Consider the following 6,363-nt stretch of genomic DNA (forward strand, 5'->3'; position numbering starts at 1 on the left):
CCCACCCTCGGAGTGCTCACAAAACCCGTCCTCCCCACATGGCCTCCATCCCACCCTCGAGTCCCGTCGAGTTCGCAGTGTAAATTTCTCGGCCCAAATTGAAAAATCCCGAATAATGAAATTTTCACCCTTAAAGCCAAAGGGTTCACTTGATGTGTGAATCTTTATTTAAGGGTTAGATTTAATATAAACCTTAATTTCTAGGATAACATTTAATATAAACCTGAGTTTCCAGGATAACATTTGAACAACCTTTATAATAAGGGTGCTAATTACAAGTGCCTTCAATAACTGCCCAGCCGCCCCTCCACGTGGCCCTTGCTCTCAAGTCTTGCCCCCCCCCCCTCTCTCTCTCTCTCTCTCTCTCTCTCTCTCTCTCTCTCTCTCTCTCTCTCTCTCTCTCTCTCTCTCTCTCTCCGTGTGTTAAAATGCCTTTTTTCCCCTTTGATGAAGTGACCACTTTTACTGTTTAATGGCTCCGTTCAGTCTTGTTATAGTTTGTATTTTATTCTGTTGTGCCAGATCATGTGTGTTTATCCCTCGTTATATAATTTTTGTTTTATCAAATATCATAAGGTTTTGCAATTGGGAATGCATGCAATATATTGAAGATCCCCGTGTGGATGTTAATGCCTTGACATATTATACTAGAGGCTATCATATTATCCCTAACTAATGGGCCCTTGGTAGCTTGCTTCTCTTCGCATCTATTCATGGCAATGCATATAGGTCTACCAAAATTGAAAATAATGTTGACTGTAGTGATTTGGACAAAGGAAGCACCTTTTAAAAGGAGTTTTTCAACCTATTGATTCAAATTTTACTAGTTTCCCGATAAGGATCTCGTAGGGTACTTCGGGGATGCTTCAAGGCATTGGCGCCTTGTATCTTTCCAAAGGAAAGCAACTTAAAAGTTATGGTGTAATAGAGATCGAGACATTGGCATCATACTATGGTGAAACAAAGTTTACAAGGAATGGAGAGGAAATTGATCCTTTGGTTGATAGGTTGATAAGGCACAAGTGAAGAAAGAGTATCAATATTTCAAAGCACAAGAACCTTATGAGTGGGAGGACTGAAGCTTGTGTGAACTGAAGCTTGTGTGATACTTGGGTGCCAATTGCTAGAAATCTGACAACTTGTGTCAAGTACCCTATGTTGCTTAGATTAGGACATTTTTCCATGCTTCAATGTGCTAGTATTGCAGTGTGTGAAAGAGGATTTAGCATTCAAAATATAATTAAGCTAAATTTGAGAAACTCATGGACTACAAGAAGCATGGACGCACCCATGCGGGTATCAATCACTTGATGATTATGACTTTACTATTGTTGCCAATCAGCATGTGGAGAAGTAGTTCTAAAACCAATCGTCATATATATGGAGAGAATACAAGGTATGTTTGAGTTTTAGTTTTAGTTTTTTTTGTTGTGAAAAATGGAGTATATTGATTCAAAATGAGTTCAAAGTTGTTTCTTTTAAGTTTATGGAGTTAAATGAAGCTAAGGTTGTTGATATGTGCAGGGTGCATGGGATTCAAAGAAGCTAAATCTATTTTGGGTACCGAGTTTTGGTGATCTTGTGTAGTCATGATCAAATTTAATAGCTGAAAAATGATAGTTTTATTTCTTGTATGAATAATTTGTCATCTCACCTCTTGCTTTTAATTGTAGGATGTCGACATTTGTTGGATCGATTGCTTTAGTCTTCGTTTGAAGCATTACTTATGATCTTTTTCAAGCATGATATCAAGTGGCAAAGGAATTATGGTTGGGTGTTACTCAATCTTTCTTTTGGTAAATGGTAATTAATTTTACCTAAGTTGAAGGGCTTATGTTTTGTAATGTGTCATGTACGACACGAGTTCTTATGCCATGACTCTATGTTGCAGGTTGGATATGCATAAGAAAGATGCATTGATGTATGCAATCTAAGTATTTTGTGGTGAGACCCTTAGCTACTCCATGGAGATCCTTATTATTACATATGACTAGGAGGGTCTTTAACTTAATTCAAATCATGTGGTATGTATGTATACTTGCCAAATGTCATCTCTAATGACCAAGGGGAATTTGACATGTGTTTCCTCATGAGTGGTGGTTGGTGGGGGGAGTTCCCTATCTAAAACAGGGAGCAACTTAGTGTCTGAAAGGGGGAGGTAATTGTTTGCATCCCTCTATTGCATGGTATAAGACTCTGGTACCATACCCACCTACTACACAGTATAAGACTTTCATGCATGTACGTTCAAACGTGAAGTGCATTGTTAGAATATGTGCATGTGTGTGTATGTTTGAAGGTGAAGCGATTTGTGACAATATGCATAGAATATAGGAACATGCATGCACACGTGAGGGAGCATGAATGCACATGCCAGCGAAGGGTGCATGCACAGACAATGAACGTGTATTTGTAGGTGACAGTGTATCAAGGAACATGTGTTTGCAAAAAAAGCTGGATACGTGCATGTGCAAGAGTCTCATGGGTTAAGGAACATGAATTTGCACATGTGAACATGCACGTTTCTAGGTGCCTAGTTAAACATGCATTTGTGGGCAAAAATGTGCATTCCATGTGAAACATGGAACTTTCAGAGTTGTGCTTAGATTTGATTCAAGTTATAGGTGAAGTGTTCTCCTTTAAGAAAAATGTGACACTGATGTGCATGATGTTATGAGTGAAAAAAAATGAACAAGTGTGATGTATGGGTTGTGAAATGTGCAAATGGCCATCCTAGGCTAAGACATGGTAGCCATTGACTTGGGCAACCATACTTGGGTGTTGCCCTAAAAATATCATTGGGATCTAAGAAGTACCTCTGGAACCCCACTATCTCTTTGGTGTAGAGTTTACATATCTCCCCATTACTACTTAGTATCTTTGAGTTTGAGAGGTAGAGACAGTTGAGACATGGTAGCCATTGACTTGGGCAACTATACTTGGGTGTTGCCCTAAAAATATACTTGGTCTCTAAGAAGAAGTACCTCTGGTACCCCACTATCTCTTTGGTGTAGAGTTTACCTATAATGGCCTTCTCTTGTTGGAATAATAAAGCTATGCTATTGTTTTGGGGAATCATAAGAAAGCTATACCAAAAACCAAGGTTTTATCCTACCAATAGATAGAAATAGAATGCCCTAATGAAAAATAAACTTCAAATCAAAATCACACATAAACAAAAACATCCAATGCTCCAAAATCGTATGTTTTTTGAAGCATGGCCTCCTAGAAGCAACATCGGGCATTATTGGGTAATCCCATTATCTCAATAGCTTGAAATGGATAGAAGAATGGAACTAAGCCCTTCGCTAGTCCCTAGCACAGCGGGGGCGGGGCGGGGCCGGCCAAATATGTTCAAGTCAAGACCTTACCTTAGCCTTGCCAAATTATGTGTCATTGGGTCTTACCTTAAAGCTACAAATGTAACTTCCCATTTTGGGTGCACTAGCTCATCCGTTGTATCCTCATTCAATTGTCGCATTGGTATGCTCCTTACCAAAGTGATGAAGGGAGAGCTCTCAATGCCTAGACGGAGGTAAGAAGAGATGATCCTTCATGATGGTTCTTTCTCACAAAAGGTGGGAAAAGAAGAAGCTAAAGAGGGAGACATACAATCACACAAATGATTAGTTTTCACACTAGGTTAGCCAAACTTAAAAATGATCTAGCCTCCATTACTAGTCTTAAGAAACTATATACACGAAGCTCGTAGACTTTCCCTATTTAGCATTAAGCACATGCTAAGGCTGCTTTATATGTTCCAGTATGGTTTAACAACATGCGATAATCTCAACAGATATCAAAAAATAGTTACACATCTAGAAGAGTATGATGAAGAAGAAAATGAGAAGACAAAGAGCACAAAGACAGCTTGGAGGAACACAAGGAGAAATCGAAGCAAAAAAAGGTGTCAGAAGCTCAATCATTAACTCCTCAAGTGTAGAAGATGTAGCAACCCCCTCCCAACCCCTCTACTAGCAAAACATCTACTTGTCTAGACCCAAAATGTTGTAATACAAACACAAGAAGGCCAAGTTGCATGTGTTAGAGGAGAAAGACCAACAAAAAGCTCAAATGGTGGAGATTGGTAAGCATGCTTTATAGCAAGTGCTCTACCCCAAAAAACAGCATAAGGAAGAGGATTATGTGATGAATCCACTTACCACATGTGAAATGCAACTTGCCAAAAGATTTATAAACATGCAGCATGAGCATAAGTACATGCAACTTACCAAAAGTTTTATGTACATGTAGCATGAGCACACACTGATCTGATGGATCCAGTCCAACAACTTTAGCCTTTCAAAAATGGGTACAACAGCTTCTCAACAACTCAAGAGAAGCATCACATGCTATGATTTGGAACTATTTATACAGCATTTAGACAATGAGCAAGAAATCACCAAAACACAATGGGCATATTGGGATGGTAACAATACAGCTAATCAAAGATTTCATGGTTCTGAGCATAATAGGGCAAGGATGGCTCTATAGGAGGATCTAAAAAATCCAAACAATTGACTAAACATCCATCAAGAAGTCAACAATAACAACAAGAAACCCAACTGCATCAACAAGGATCTGGAGGAGCCAGAGGATATGATGGCAAGCAAATAAAGAAGCACAGCTTGTGGGTGTGAAAGCCAAACTCTTCAAGAACTGCAAGCTCAAATCCAAGTTCTACAAAAGATCCTCTAGGTAGAAAAGGAGAAGACTCATAGGACCAAATTCTTCAAGATATGCAAGCTCAAATCAAAGATCTACAAAAGATCCCCAAGGTAGAAATGGAGAGACTCATATTTGAGTGATGGAATGCAGCACACAAGGAATGAAAATTTTGCATGACAAGCTGAATGTGAAGATCTGCAGAATAGGAATATGATAACCTCTAGGAAAATCATCAAAAGGCCTTCAAGCAAGTAGATAAATGGCATTTAGCTATCTAATAAAGTAGAGGAACTACAAAGTGCAAAAATGAAAATGTTACACAACAAACTAAATGTGAAGATCTACAGTAGGAATATGACAACCTCCAAGCATGGCCTTCAAGCAAGTAGATAAATTGATTGTTGCCAAAAACATTTAGCTACCTACTGATAAAGTAGAGGAACTAGACCTCGGGTGCAAAATTTCTAGTGACCCATGCAAAAACCCATGGGAAGAAAATCAACAACCAGGAAAAGAGAAGGCAAAACAAAAACCATCACAGCTTAGAAGCTACAAGCGCTCTGACTAATAAAGATAAACAATCATGAGCTGCACTACAAAAGGTCCAAGAAATACAGTAGGCTATGGAGGCTAAGGTCAAGGCTGAGGCACACATTGCAGTGGAAGGAGTCCGAAGTAGAAGGCAGAAAACATTCAGAAGTAGCAGATCACACAAGCGACTGCTGAAACATAAAGACTCAAAACAAGGGCAATGCCGTTTAGAAAGTAGTCACATCTTGTGACTAGCGTAGGATGTTATCTATCTAGAAATCCGTTAGTAGTTATATAAATTTTTTAATGGGTGCACCAAAGGGCAAGTCCCAGAGTACATGGGCTCCTCCGAGAGTGTACTTGGTCGTCGTTGTGCCCAGCTCATGGATCTTCCGGGGCAATGTCCTAAGGAAGTAGCGAAACCGTCTCTGAGACTGGAGACGACGAAGCTAATGATAAAAGCATTTCTCTATTTGAGTCTCAAAATGAGCTTGTTCGTTGTTGCTCACCCCGGCTCAAAAAACAAAAACATAGGATGTTATTTGAGGTGTGCAAGTAGTAAAATTGGCTCAGCAATAAAGTGAGGGGCTACTTTTGCATCAAAATGGGGAAACTCGGGGCTACTTTTGCATCAAAATGGGGAAACTCGAATATGATTGGACAAGGAAGATGAAACCCTTAGCCATAATTTTAAATGGAAGTAAAATTGTATGTCAAGGTATCTGCTTATTAAAGTCTGCACCCATCCATAGAAAATCCTTTTGATTAGAACAGTGCATCTCCATCCTAAGGGGCCATAGGGTGTAGTGTAGCAGAAGCCTATGAAAGAGAGAAAAAATGCCAAAAAAGGAGGAGGCATGGAAGCCCATAAAATCTAATAATGCCACCTCCACCTCTTTATCACAACCATTCCTCCGATAAGGACAGTAAGCTGAAGAACCATTAGGCGAGCTAGGTGTTAATCCGTGGTATCCCCCTTGCCTAAAGTGTCACTGAATCTCATGAAGTCCTACCCCCCTACTAACAGACTTCAACATCGCCAATCTACCACATGGCTGACTCCATAATGCCACGTTGGCATCCGCCCATGTTCCCACCTTGTGCATTGCCTTGTAATCATCAATCCGTTATGATGTTAATCGATAGATGTGGATGTACAAGCAA

Source organism: Cibotium barometz, chromosome 41, assembly GCF_041138505.1.
Source record: "Cibotium barometz isolate CiBa-2024 chromosome 41, ASM4113850v1, whole genome shotgun sequence".
NCBI classification, from domain to species: Eukaryota; Viridiplantae; Streptophyta; class Polypodiopsida; order Cyatheales; family Cibotiaceae; genus Cibotium; species Cibotium barometz.